The following is a 12,540-nucleotide window of genomic DNA, read 5'->3' on the forward strand; positions in this document are numbered from 1 at the left end:
GCGCTTCAAACGGTTCGTCAATCGGACACCCGGTTCTCAAGTTATGGCCTCCGAAAGTTTGTACTCCTGAAATAGGAAAAATAATTTGTATCAGATACATAAATGAGCTGTAAAAGGGAGTGACACGTGTTGATGTGTGCTTTAACATGTCATAGAGCATCTAGAAGGGAGATAAGGTTGGCTACACCTTATTGGGTGGTTTTAGCCCATGGTTTTGTAATACCGTTTGATGGTTTCTTGTATTGTATCTCCTATTTATGAGGTGTGTGAGATAGAGGTTGTGTGTAAGAGTCTTATGGCTATTGAGTTGCCTCTGAATCTCTGATTAGTGGTACTCCTGCGAAGAGCTTGCTCTGCAAGTATGTTGTAATCTGTTTTTGATTGCTGAATAAAATATTGAGTTGCTTTTGGAGGGTGGGGTTTTTCTCCCGAAAGGGTTTTCCTCACGTAAATCATTGTGTTGTGGTATGAATGTTATTATATCTATTTCTATTTTCTGTAACTATTGTAATGATCTGAAAAAGTTTGCATTACCCTCCTCTCAAGGTTAGTGTAGGAAGTTGTTTCCGCTACTTAACTTCCTTACAAGTGGTATCAGAGCCTGATCACCTTTGGTTTCAATTGTGGGCAGTTGGGTTTTTTGAACTAATCTAGATTTGAGTGGGAGCTTGTGCAGAAGACACTTTTTGATCTTGTTGCAAGAATATTCAGATGGCGAGTTCGTTAGGGAGAATAGAGGTGGAGAAATTTAATGGAAGTAATTTTGAGATGTGGAAGCTGAAGATGGAAGATCTGCTAATAGATCGAGATCTTTGGGATGCTATTGATGCGAATGTCCAAAGGCCCTCAGATCCTACTGCGGCAGCTCAGTATGATGTTATGGACCGGAAAGCCAAGGGTCTAATCAGACTGTGCCTGGCAGACTCTGTTCTAATCAATGTCCATGAAGAGAACTCTGTAAAGAAGCTATGGACTAAGCTTGGTGAGATGTATCAAGTGAAATCTTTATTAAATCAATTTTTCTTAAGAAAGAAATTGTATTCCTTGAAGATGGAAGAGGGTGGACGAATTGCAGACCACCTGGAAGCATTCAATATGTTGGTGGCTCAATTAGTATCCGTCGGTGTTAAGATGGACGAGGAGGAGAAATGTCAGATCTTGCTTTGCTCTTTGCCTGATTCGTGGGATTCTCTTGTTATGGCTATCGGTAGTACTTCTGTTGTTTTGAAATCTGAAGACGTGGTGGGTGCCCTACTCGATGAAGAGATGCGAAGGAAGGTATCCATCAGTTCAAAGGAAGCCCTAACCGTTCGTGGAAGACCTAAGGAGAAAGGCAAGAAGAATGAGAAGCGCGGCAAGTCCAAATCCAAAGGGAGATCGAAATCTCCTGGAAAGTCCAAAGTCATTTGCTGGAATTGCGGTAAAGCGGGTCACATCCGTAAGGACTGCAAAGAAGAAAAAGAAAAAGTTCGATTCTGATTCTGAGTCTGACAAGGAAGATGGTGATGCATTTATTGCGACTTTGGCGACTCATGCAGGTAATGATGCCTGGCTAATTGACTCAGGTGCATCTTTTCATATGACTTCCAATAGAGATTGGTTTTCTGAATATGAAGTATTTAATGGAGGTAAGGTGTACTTGGGTGATGATTCACCTCTAGACATTGTTGGTCGAGGTAAAGTTAGAATCAGGTTTTCTGATGGTAGAATAAAAAGGATTAATGGTGTGCTGCATATCCCTGGATTAAAACGAAACCTGTTATCTGTGAGCAAACTGATAGATGCGGGTGTGTAGGTAGTCTTTTCTGGAACAGGATGTAAGATGATTAAGGGTGCTATGGTAGTTGCTAGAGGTGTCAGGTTTGGCACTTTATATAAGCTTGAAGCATACACTGTTGAGTGTAATAGCACTTCTGTAAAAAGTAAATCTGCGGATACTTCACTAGAAGATTTGAAGGTTTCACCTTCAGCAGATGGAAATGGTTTTTGGGTACCTAAGGGTGCTCTTTCGTCTGAAGCAAAGTTACCTGCAGAGAAGACTATGTTATGGCACCAGAGACTTGGCCACATTGGAGAAAAGGGTCTAAGGACCTTGAAAAATAAAAATCTTGTTGAAGGTTTGAATGATTGTAATCTTGACTTTGATTTATGTGAACATTGCATTTATGGAAAACAAAACCGCGTTCAGTTTTACTCGAGTTCTCATAAAACTTGTGGTGTTTTGGATCTTATCCATTCTGATGTGTTTGGTTCAGTAGATGTCTCTTCGATTGGAAAATCCACATATTATGTTTCATTTATTGATGATTTTAGTAGAAGGACACGGGTATATTTTCTAAAGAGTAAATCTGAAGTTTTTAGTCGTTTTAAAGAATTTAAAGCAATGGTTGAGTTGTAGACTGGAAAGAAAATAAAATGTTTGAGAACTGATAATGGCAGTGAGTTTTGCTCTAATGATTTTGATGGATTCTGTAAAGACTGTGGAATTAACAGGCAGAAGACAACTCCGTATTCTCCACAGCAGAATGGAGTTGCAGAAAGAATGAACAGGACACTGATGGAGAAGGCTAGGAGTATGTTGAGTGGTGCTGGTCTCGAACAAAAGTTTTGGGCTGAAGCTGTTGCCACTGCTTGCTACCTGATTAACAGGTCTCCTACATCAGCTCTTGTTGATAAAACGCCTATGGAAGCATGGTCAGGTCACAAGCCTTCATTGAGACATCTTAGAGTTTTTGGTTGCGAGGCATATGCACATGTGCCAAAAGAGAAGCGAACAAAGTTGGAGAACAAGGCTGTGAAATGTATCTTCGTCGGGTATAGTTATGGTGTGAAAGGATACAAGCTTTGGGACCCTGTTGCACAAAAGGTAATTCACAGTAGAAGTGTTATTTTTAGAGAAATTAAGTCTCCTTCTGTTACATTGCAGCCAGAACAGACTAAAAAAAGAAGATGTGATTCAACTTCCTTCTACACCTGAAAGAGTTGAATCGAGACCCCTAGATAGGCAAGAATTTGAGGAGAGCTCGTCTAGCTCTGAATCTTCAGAAGAGGAGGAAGAACCTCCAACTCAGCTTGTTCGAAGGTCTACAAGACATAGACAACCACCTGAAAGGTATTCACCTGATGATTGGAGATGTATTTTTGCTTTGAATACTAGTGTGGATGAACCGAAATCTGTAGAAGAGGCATTAGGTATGAATGATGCAGAATCCTGGAAGATTGCTATGGAGGAAGAAATGGTAGCTTTGAAAAAGAATGATACATGGGATCTTGTACCATTGCCTGAAGGACGAAAACCTGTTGGTTGTAAATGGGTGTTCAAGAAAAAGATTGGTTCAGATGGGAGCATTGAGAAGTATAAAGCAAGGTTGGTTGCAAAAGGCTACTCTCAGGTTGAGGGTGTTGATTACGGTGAGATATTTTCTCCTGTTGCAAAAATGACGTCCATTAGATTTTTGCTTTCTATTGCTACTGCTTATGATTTAGAGGTTGAGCAAATGGATGTGAAAACTGCTTTCCTTCATGGTGATTTGGAGGAAGATATTTATATGACACAGCCGGAGCACTATGTGGTGAAAGGCAAAAGTAATTTGGTCTGTAAATTGAAGAAATCTTTGTATGGCCTCAAACAAAGTCCTAGGATGTGGTACCAGAAATTTGATACATATGTGTTGCGTTTGGGATTTGAACGTTCTAAATCAGATCACTGTGTTTATTATAAATCTTATGGTGATCATTTCTTATTCATTGCATTGTATGTTGATGATATGTTATTCATTGGTAAAGGGAAAGGTATGATTTCAGAACTGAAGTCTCAGCTCGCTGCTAAATTTGAAATGAAAGATCTTGGTGCAGCAAAGCACATTCTTGGGATGGAAATTAGAAGAGATAGGGTGAACAGAAAGCTATGGCTAGGCCAGAGTAAGTATGTGAATTCAGTGTTACAGAGGTTCAACATGTAGAATTGTAGACCATTGAGTGTTCCTTTTACAGTTGGAATGAAACTATCTATTTCAGATTGTCCTACATCCCCATTGGAGATGGAAAACATGAGCAGAGTGCCTTACCAGAGTGCGGTTGGAAGCTTGATGTATGCTATGGTCTGTACTAGACCAGACATTGCCCAAGCAGTGGGAGTACTTTCTAGATATATGTCTAATCCTGGTAGAGTTCATTGGGATGCAGTCAAAAGAGTCTTCAGATATTTGAAGGGTACTTCAGAGTATTCTTTGTGTTATCATGGTAATTCAGTTGGAGACATGACTTCCCTTGATATCCATGGTTATGTGGATTCAGATTGGGCAGGTGATATTGATAGCAGAAGATCCACCAGTGCTTATGTGTTTACTTTGTTTGGTGGTGCAATTAGTTGGATGAGTAAGCGACAAGTTGTGGTTGTTTTATCCACTACTGAAGCAGAGTATATGGCAGCTACTCATGCTTGTAAAGAGGCCATTTGGCTTAAGAGACTGTGTTCAGATATTGGAATAAAACAAGGTACAGTGACAGTTTACTGTGACAGTCAGAGTGTAATTAGCCTAGCTAAGAACCCGACATTTCATGCCCGGACCAAACATATTGATGTTCAGTATCATTTTGTTAGAGATATGGTCGAAGATGGTAGGGTGAAGCTGGTTAAGGTGGAAACTTTGATGAATGTTGCAAATGCTTTAACTAAGGCTATGAGCACAGAGAAGTTCAGATGGTGTTCAGAGTCTATGGGCCTTATGGCCCCTAGCAATTGATTCATTGTGTTGACATTCCCTTCCGCTCTTGCAAGGTGTTCGACAAGTGGGAGATTTGTTGGGAAAAATGGTGTCTCAACCTTGCATTTATGTGAGGTTACAATTTATAGTAAGTTTTCATTTGAGCACGAAATGGTGCGAAACTCTCCCTGAAGCTTTTGGTTGGCTAGATAAGCATTCCGGTAAAGTTTCGTCGCAAGGTCACAACTAGTTTTGAAGATATTAAAGTTTTCGTCTTGGAGGGGTGCAATAAAATATTTAAACTTAATTTTGGGGACTTTAGAGGCTCCGAAATGCCCTGAAAAGTGGTCGTAACCGGTGAAGCGGGTTACGAGGTGATAGAGCACTTCGCGAGCTTTCCGACGCTTCAAACGGTTCGTCAATCGGACACCCGGTTCTCAAGTTATGGCCTCCGGAAGTTTGTACTCCTGAAATAGGAAAAATAATTTGTATCGGATACATAAATGAGCTGTAAAAGGGAGCGACACGTGTTGATGTGTGCTTTAACATGTCATAGAGCGTCTAGAAGGGAGATAAGGTCGGCTACACCTTATTGGGTGGTTTTAGCCCATGGTTTTGTAATACCGTTTGATGGTTTCTTGTATTGTATCTCCTATTTATGAGGTGTGTGAGATAGAGGTTGTGTGTAAGAGTCTTATGGCTATTGAGTTGCCTCTGAATCTCTGATTAGTGGTACTCCTGCGAAGAGCTTGCTCTGCAAGTATGTTGTAATCTGTTTTTGATTGCTGAATAAAATATTGAGCTGCTTTTGGAGGGTGGGGTTTTTCTCCCAAAAGGGTTTTCCCCACGTAAATCACTGTGTTGTGGTATGAATGCTATTATATCTATTTCTATTTTCTGTAACTGTTGTAATGATCTGAAAAAGTTTTGCATTACCCTCCTCTCAAGGTTAGTGTAGGAAGTTGTTTCCGCTACTTAACTTCCTTACAAAAGCTACCCCGATACTCATCCTCAATCACCTGGTTGACATAACTATTTTGATACAATGATGTTGGAGTAGTTAACATTGTCGGCATTACTCAAAGATGCTACTCCGCCTTTGTCCATGTATCCCGAAAAGTGGCTTTGCCTTTGTTTTTCGACATTGCTATCCCGATATGACAATTTCATGCATACTTTATATTCGACATTGCTATCCCAATATGACAACTTCACTTACATAACACTTGATTCTCTGCATGATAACTCTGCAACCTACAACACTTGTTGTTTCTCTGCATCACTTGTTGACATCAATGACAATAATGCCAACAATTATTGTCTACCCTGCCCAAGATTGCTTGTCCTCAAACAATCACAAATTAGGATACTTTCTTAGAGATAACAACATCCATATATATGTATTCTGACACATTGAAATGAATGACTTTATGTTGCATGAATAGTTTTTCTAATATGAATGACAATTCAATGATTTTCAATTATAATAACTTATCCTTGATGATTGTGAAAATGGTGACCATGTGGAGACATATGAGAGCTAATTTATTTGGTGCAAGACATGCAATCACTTTCATGTTGATGATAAGACAAAGATGATGCATACGAAGATTGTTCAAGAAAATTAGAAAGAAGAGGTAAATGTTATTAGTTTGATTTCATTAGTGAATATAATGCAACAAGTTGCCAAAATAAGCTTGAAACATAGGGACAATTTGAAGAGCGTGGTCCTTCACTTGAAGTGTTAGATTGTAGTGTTGACTTTTGTGTTGATGGGTTAGTCGTGTTTTAAATCATTTTTGTGATTCATGTGTTGAAAATTATAACCACACATGTAATAATGATGTATGATGGTTGCTTATTTTATAAGAGCTTGATGTGAGCACTTGTGATTATGAAGCCCTTATTTTTTGTGAAGGTCAAGTTTATAATGCTATGAGATGGTGGTGATGTTGCCTAAACTAGAATGATTTGTGTGGGTCTAGCATATAGGTGAAAATTATATTGAGCTAAAATACGCATAAAGAACCAACCTATTGCAACCATGAATGCTGAAGGTTTGTAGTCATCCATGTATTCAATTTTTTTTTTAAGAATGAATAAAGTATGTTATTGTTTCCATTATAAAAATGTGCGTTTTAGTTCCACTTTATTAAAATATGATTAGCTTAGTGGTTGATAGTTATTTCATTAGACTATTGATATGTACAATAACTCTTGAATCATAGACTTTCAAATCACTTTGATTAGAATGCATTGATAATTTTATCTTTACCTTACAATAAGGTAGAATTAGTGCTTTGATACTAATTGTAATGTACTTTTTTGGGGATATTCTTGATTTTTTTCTTTAAAATAATAATATTTACTCAAAATGATAATAAAATTATCAAATATTAAGAATTTTTAATAATATTTAGATCAATAAATCATAGCACAGTTCTCAGACTCAATCTTATAGTAAATTCTTTGGAAATACTTACAAATCTATTGAATTAGAGGTTTCCATCCCAAAGAGCATGAAAGGGTTTTCAGCCTCCTTGACCAAGATTTTGGTTTTCATCAAAACTTGATAAGAGCATGAAAGGGTTTTCAGCTTTTTTATTCTTGTGAGCTTGGAAGGGATTATGTCCTTCCTATTTGCAAGATACTTGCTCAAATTCAAAGCTAACTAATTAATGTATTTGCTAGATTAGCTTTTATTGCCTTTGTTGATTAATATTTCTTGATGGACTGACAAGCCAATATTTGAATAATACTTGGATGCTTTTTTAAATCATTGGTGCTTGAAATGGTTGAATTTATTGGATGAACCCTTGGAATGATCTCTAATTCAAATTCAAAACTGATTATTTGTTTTTGATTAGGGGAAAAGTAGGTTTTGAGGGGACCTAAAACCCCATACAACAGGTTTTGGAGGGACCCGAAACCCAATAGATTTTACTAGGATCTAGAACCCAACAAAGCAGGCTGCTAAAAGAAATAAACAATGAAAAACCACAGCCAAAATCCAGCAAAGATGACTAAAACCAGCAACAACCAACATAGTCACGCCACACCCAACAAAGCTACAACTCCAAACTATAACATAGAAGAGTAATAATCGAGGGTATAACAAGCACCCTCAGCCAACTTTCAAGGTTTTGAAAGGTACCCCTAACCTTCAATAACAACACCAGATTACAACAGATATTCATACAATTTGAATCTAGCCAGTAGGGGTTTTGAAAGGCTCCCTCAACCTTCAAACTGGGTTTTAAAATGGAACCCAAAACCAGCATCCAGGGGTTTTGCCAGGCACCCTCAACCTTAAGTAATGAGCTCAAAACACCAGACACAAGATTTTCCCCAAACCAAAGACAACGGAAAGACCAACTGGGCCCTTTAAAACTAATAGCAATCAACCTGCCTGTGGGATAAACCAAGAACCCACCACTAGAAAAAGGGGGAATAAAGACCCCAAAAACTAGAAGGAAGGAGGCCAAACCAAGAAACAACAAAAAGGAACTAGCCCAGGAGACAAGCTGGGAGTCTGGGAAAAAGAACTTCTAGACCCACCCAAGGAGACACCTTTGAGAGAAGAAACAGGCATCCATAGCCAACATCAAGAGGAGCACCAAAAGTCAAAAATCCCCAACATTCCATCTCTCCACCTCAATAGGAAAGATCTCCAGCTCTACAGGACGGAGAATGAAGCAGAAAGACAACAACCAACACTCTCTAGCAGAAAGCAGAAACTAGCCCTTTCCCCTCCACCAAATATCCACCTCCATAGGAAATATGGTCACCTCTAACAGACAAGGAGGGGAAAAGAACAAGAGCCAAGAAACCCCTCTCAAAGGTTCACACCAAAGACAACTCTCCACCTTAATAGGAGAGTAGCCCAACAAAGAAGAACCAAAAAAAGAAGCTCCTTCGAAGAACCAGAGCACCAAAGGCCAGAACAACAAAAAATCCTCAGCACAGAGGAAAGGAGAGAACACAAAGAGCCTCTCCACAAGAGATCTGCTAGGGTCCTAGATCTTCCCAAACACCATTCCAGACATAGGCAGGAGAACACCACCCACCAAAGAAAGAGCAGAAAAAATGCCATTGACAGGAACCACCGCACACCCCTGAAGACCAAAAACAGAAGCTGCAAAAAACCCATTCCAAAACACTTCCATCGCTGCCGCAACCTCCACTCCTTCCTCTACACCAAACTCCTCCACCCACCAATCTAGCAAAGAAGAGCCACGAAGAGCCCCATCAGACAATCGCGACATGGAAGGTGAAAGGAGGAGAGGGAGGAAATCATCCTCAGCTGCAACACCACTTCCCCATCTTCTGCAACTCCTTCGCATGAAACCCCTCCGCTCCCGCTCTTGCTCTCCCGCTCTCCATCTTCTATAAAACTGATTATTTGTTGTGTTTGCCAGATTATTTTTTATTATCCTTGTTAATTAATATCTTTATGGATTGACAAGTCAATATTCGAATAATGCTTGGATTATTTTTTAAATGATTGATGCTTGAATTGACTGAATTTATTGGATGTATCTTTGGAATGATCTCTCCTTTATAATTTGTTTTTGAAAGGGTCACCATCTCGCACAAGAATTGAGTCACCAACCTTGATTGTTGCCTTTTAGAGTAATAATATTTTTTTGAATTGATTCCCTCATTCTGAACTAATGATTGATTCAATGATGAATATCCATGGATCTCTTTATCAAATGAAATGATCTCCTTTTTATATCTCATGTTTGAGTGAGTCACAACTCTTCATTTCATTCCTTTTGACCATGCATTAAACTTAATTCAATTTTAATTATATTATTTTATTTTTATATTTTAATTTATTATTAGTATTTATTATTAAATCTCATTTCAAAAAAGGGATATTACATGACACTAAACTAACATTTGGGTGGGCTAGTTAATTCAACTAGATGTATCATTTTATTACTTAAGAATATCAATTATTTTGGGCTACATTTGTTTAGCCAAGTCTCTTAAGATCCCAAGACTAGAAATGTCCTAAACTTTGATGGGATTGCACTCATAAATAATAATGTACCTAAGTCTTTCTTGTTTAAATCTACAAATCGTTGTTAAGTCCACCTATAAAAACCTATTTCATTTTTTCAACTCTAAATCATTTGCTTTTGGTGGCAATAAATGTGATTTTATAAAATTCTTATTTTCAAATGAAAGGTTGCAAAGAGTGAGTATTGATATTTTACGCCTTGTACAACCAAACTAAAGGTGTCAATAGATCTAGGCAAGTTATTTATTGCTATGATACACATAATTTCAATACTTAGGCATCATGTTTATTTTGGAATATATTAGTCCAAGCAAGTTTCTTAAAAGTTCTTCAGATCACAAAAAGTGTGAAATTTTAAGGGGACTATTCTTTGAATTCATGATAGTTAGGAATTTTTTATTTAAATCTATAGATGAATGTTAAGTCCACCTACAAAAACCTATCTTGATTTTTCACAAATTCAAATCATTTGTTTGTAGTGATGAAGAAAGCAGCGTAAATTATTTTTATTTCATTCAATTTAAGGGTGATATGAGCATTAATTTCTATTTTCCGTGACATTGAATACAATTTTATAAAATATTTTAATTGAAAGGGGGACGAGTGATAGTTTATAGCCCACACCTCGTGGCACTAAAGAGCTACAATCAACATCTCTAATTGGATAGGTTGATGGTATTAGAAGCATACTTTTACTATTCAATAATCTTGATCTCTCTAGGCTATATTTTTCTAGTTAAGTCTCTAAAAATAATTTAGATTGAAAAAAAATAAAAATTGATGAGACTATTTTTTAAAACCATGACATTCAAGAGTGTTTTTTTAACCTGTAATTAAAAACTGGGTTTGTATACAATAACCTATCTTAGTTTTTCTTAAAATCAAATTATTTTTCATAGTAGTAATGAACACAATATTAAAAAATATTGTAATTTGATGGAAGTTGTCATTGATGTCAAAGGTGAAAAGACATATTGTCATTGATGCCAAGTGTATTTGCAAGATTGTTAGAATAATATCATTAATGTTGTCGTTGATGTCAAGGGCATATGTATGATTAAAAGTTGTCAATGATGTCAAAGAATTTGTAAAGCAAATATTGATAGACAAAATAGTTGTCATCATTATCATTGATGTCAAATGTGGGCAAGATTGTTGTCAATGATATCAATGCCATTGCTACATCTTATGTTGTTGATATCATGCAAATTGATATGCTTATGGTATGAAGTTTGAAAAATAAAAGAATTGTATTATACTAATTAACCCCCCCTCTTGAGTATAACCATGTACTCTTCACAATTTTTGCAATAAAAGGGTGTATTGGTATTTTGCATTTCACATTTTACAACAACAAATTGATGCACAATAAATTTAAGTGGGAACTAGTTAGAAATAACTTCACTAGGTCAATGCATCCCAATCCATCTAAGTTACATCACTCAAGTAAATTGTTTCATAAAGTATCAAACTTTGATGTAACTATTCTTTGTTCGAAGTGGTGACGAATGCAATATTGTAAAATGCTTCAATTTCATGTAATCTAAGGGAATGATAAGAGTGAAAACTTATGTTCTAGATTTTGTGGCACTAAATTGGTGGTGCCAAAACATCCTAGTGGGATAGTTAATGCTACTGGATACATTATTTCATTGTTCAAGCTCATCTTGGTTATTTTAGGCTACACTAGTATGACAAAGTAACTCAAGAGACACCTAGCTATAGAAGTCAACATATGACTAATAAATTACAAAGCCACGTAACATTACCATCAACCCTACAAGGTTTCAAAATAACCCTATTTCTCACTCTCTTTCCACCACTCTCTTTCCACCATGATGGCCAGCCATATTATTCTATTTTCCATAATATGTTGTCAAATCACCGTCTAAGCTCCCAATACATGTAAAATCATAAATGCTCTTATGGATAAGTGACACCCTCTGCACTTATGATCACTATTCCACAATATAGTATCAAGATTATGCATCTCCACAGTGTTCTTTAATAGTAATATCACAAGATCAATAAATTTTATTTAATTAAATTTATCTTTATATTTCAAAAACCTCTAAAATCATAATAACTAAAAAAATTATTAAATATATATTCATAAATAGAGTTTGCTAAAGAAAAATAGATAAATCTTAATCATTATAATCTTATAAAGAAAAGTAGATGAAAAAACATAACCTATTCTCAATTATCTAAATATAAGAAAATTACCACAACAAATTTAACAATAAATAAAATTCTATTTTAAGAGACATCGAATTTCGACAATCTTGTTTCCGGATTAAATTGTTTGAGTTTTTTGCATAACATTTCGGATCACATCAAAGATCAAATTCTATTTTATTTATGAGATTTATTCTCTTAATTCTAATTTCTAAACTTAAAATCTCTTCAATATAAAAATTTTAATACAAGATAAATTATTCATTTTATATCAATTCTAAAAAATAAGTTGAACAATTAAAAAATACATTAAATTTAAATTAATCATAAATTAAATTTATAATTACAAAATTACCAGTTTCTCCTGTAATGTTCGTAAAACCGAAATCTTCTACTCCCATAACCAGGTGAGCTTCACTATTATTTCTCAAACATTTACCAGATTATGCAAGATTGTATAAATGTCTTTATCTCTCAGATTTACCTCTAGAAGCACATACTCATCAAATACTACAAAGTTTCCTTTCTATTCTCTTGTTTATGACTACACTTGCAGAGAGAACCCTACAGTTTCCGGTTTTCCCCTTTCTATTCTCTTGTTTATATTTACAGTTACAAACAACCCTA

General features: G+C 36.3%; 1 protein-coding gene across 1 annotated transcript in view; it reads right to left on the reverse strand.

Annotated features, from left to right (window-relative positions):
* The window catches only part of LOC131077374 (polyubiquitin), a 297,730-nt gene that overhangs the window by 142,082 nt on the left and 143,108 nt on the right, over positions 1-12,540 (reverse strand). The window lies entirely within an intron of this gene.

The sequence above is a fragment of the Cryptomeria japonica genome, chromosome 4 (genome assembly GCF_030272615.1).
Source record: "Cryptomeria japonica chromosome 4, Sugi_1.0, whole genome shotgun sequence".
Lineage (NCBI taxonomy): Eukaryota > Viridiplantae > Streptophyta > Pinopsida > Cupressales > Cupressaceae > Cryptomeria > Cryptomeria japonica.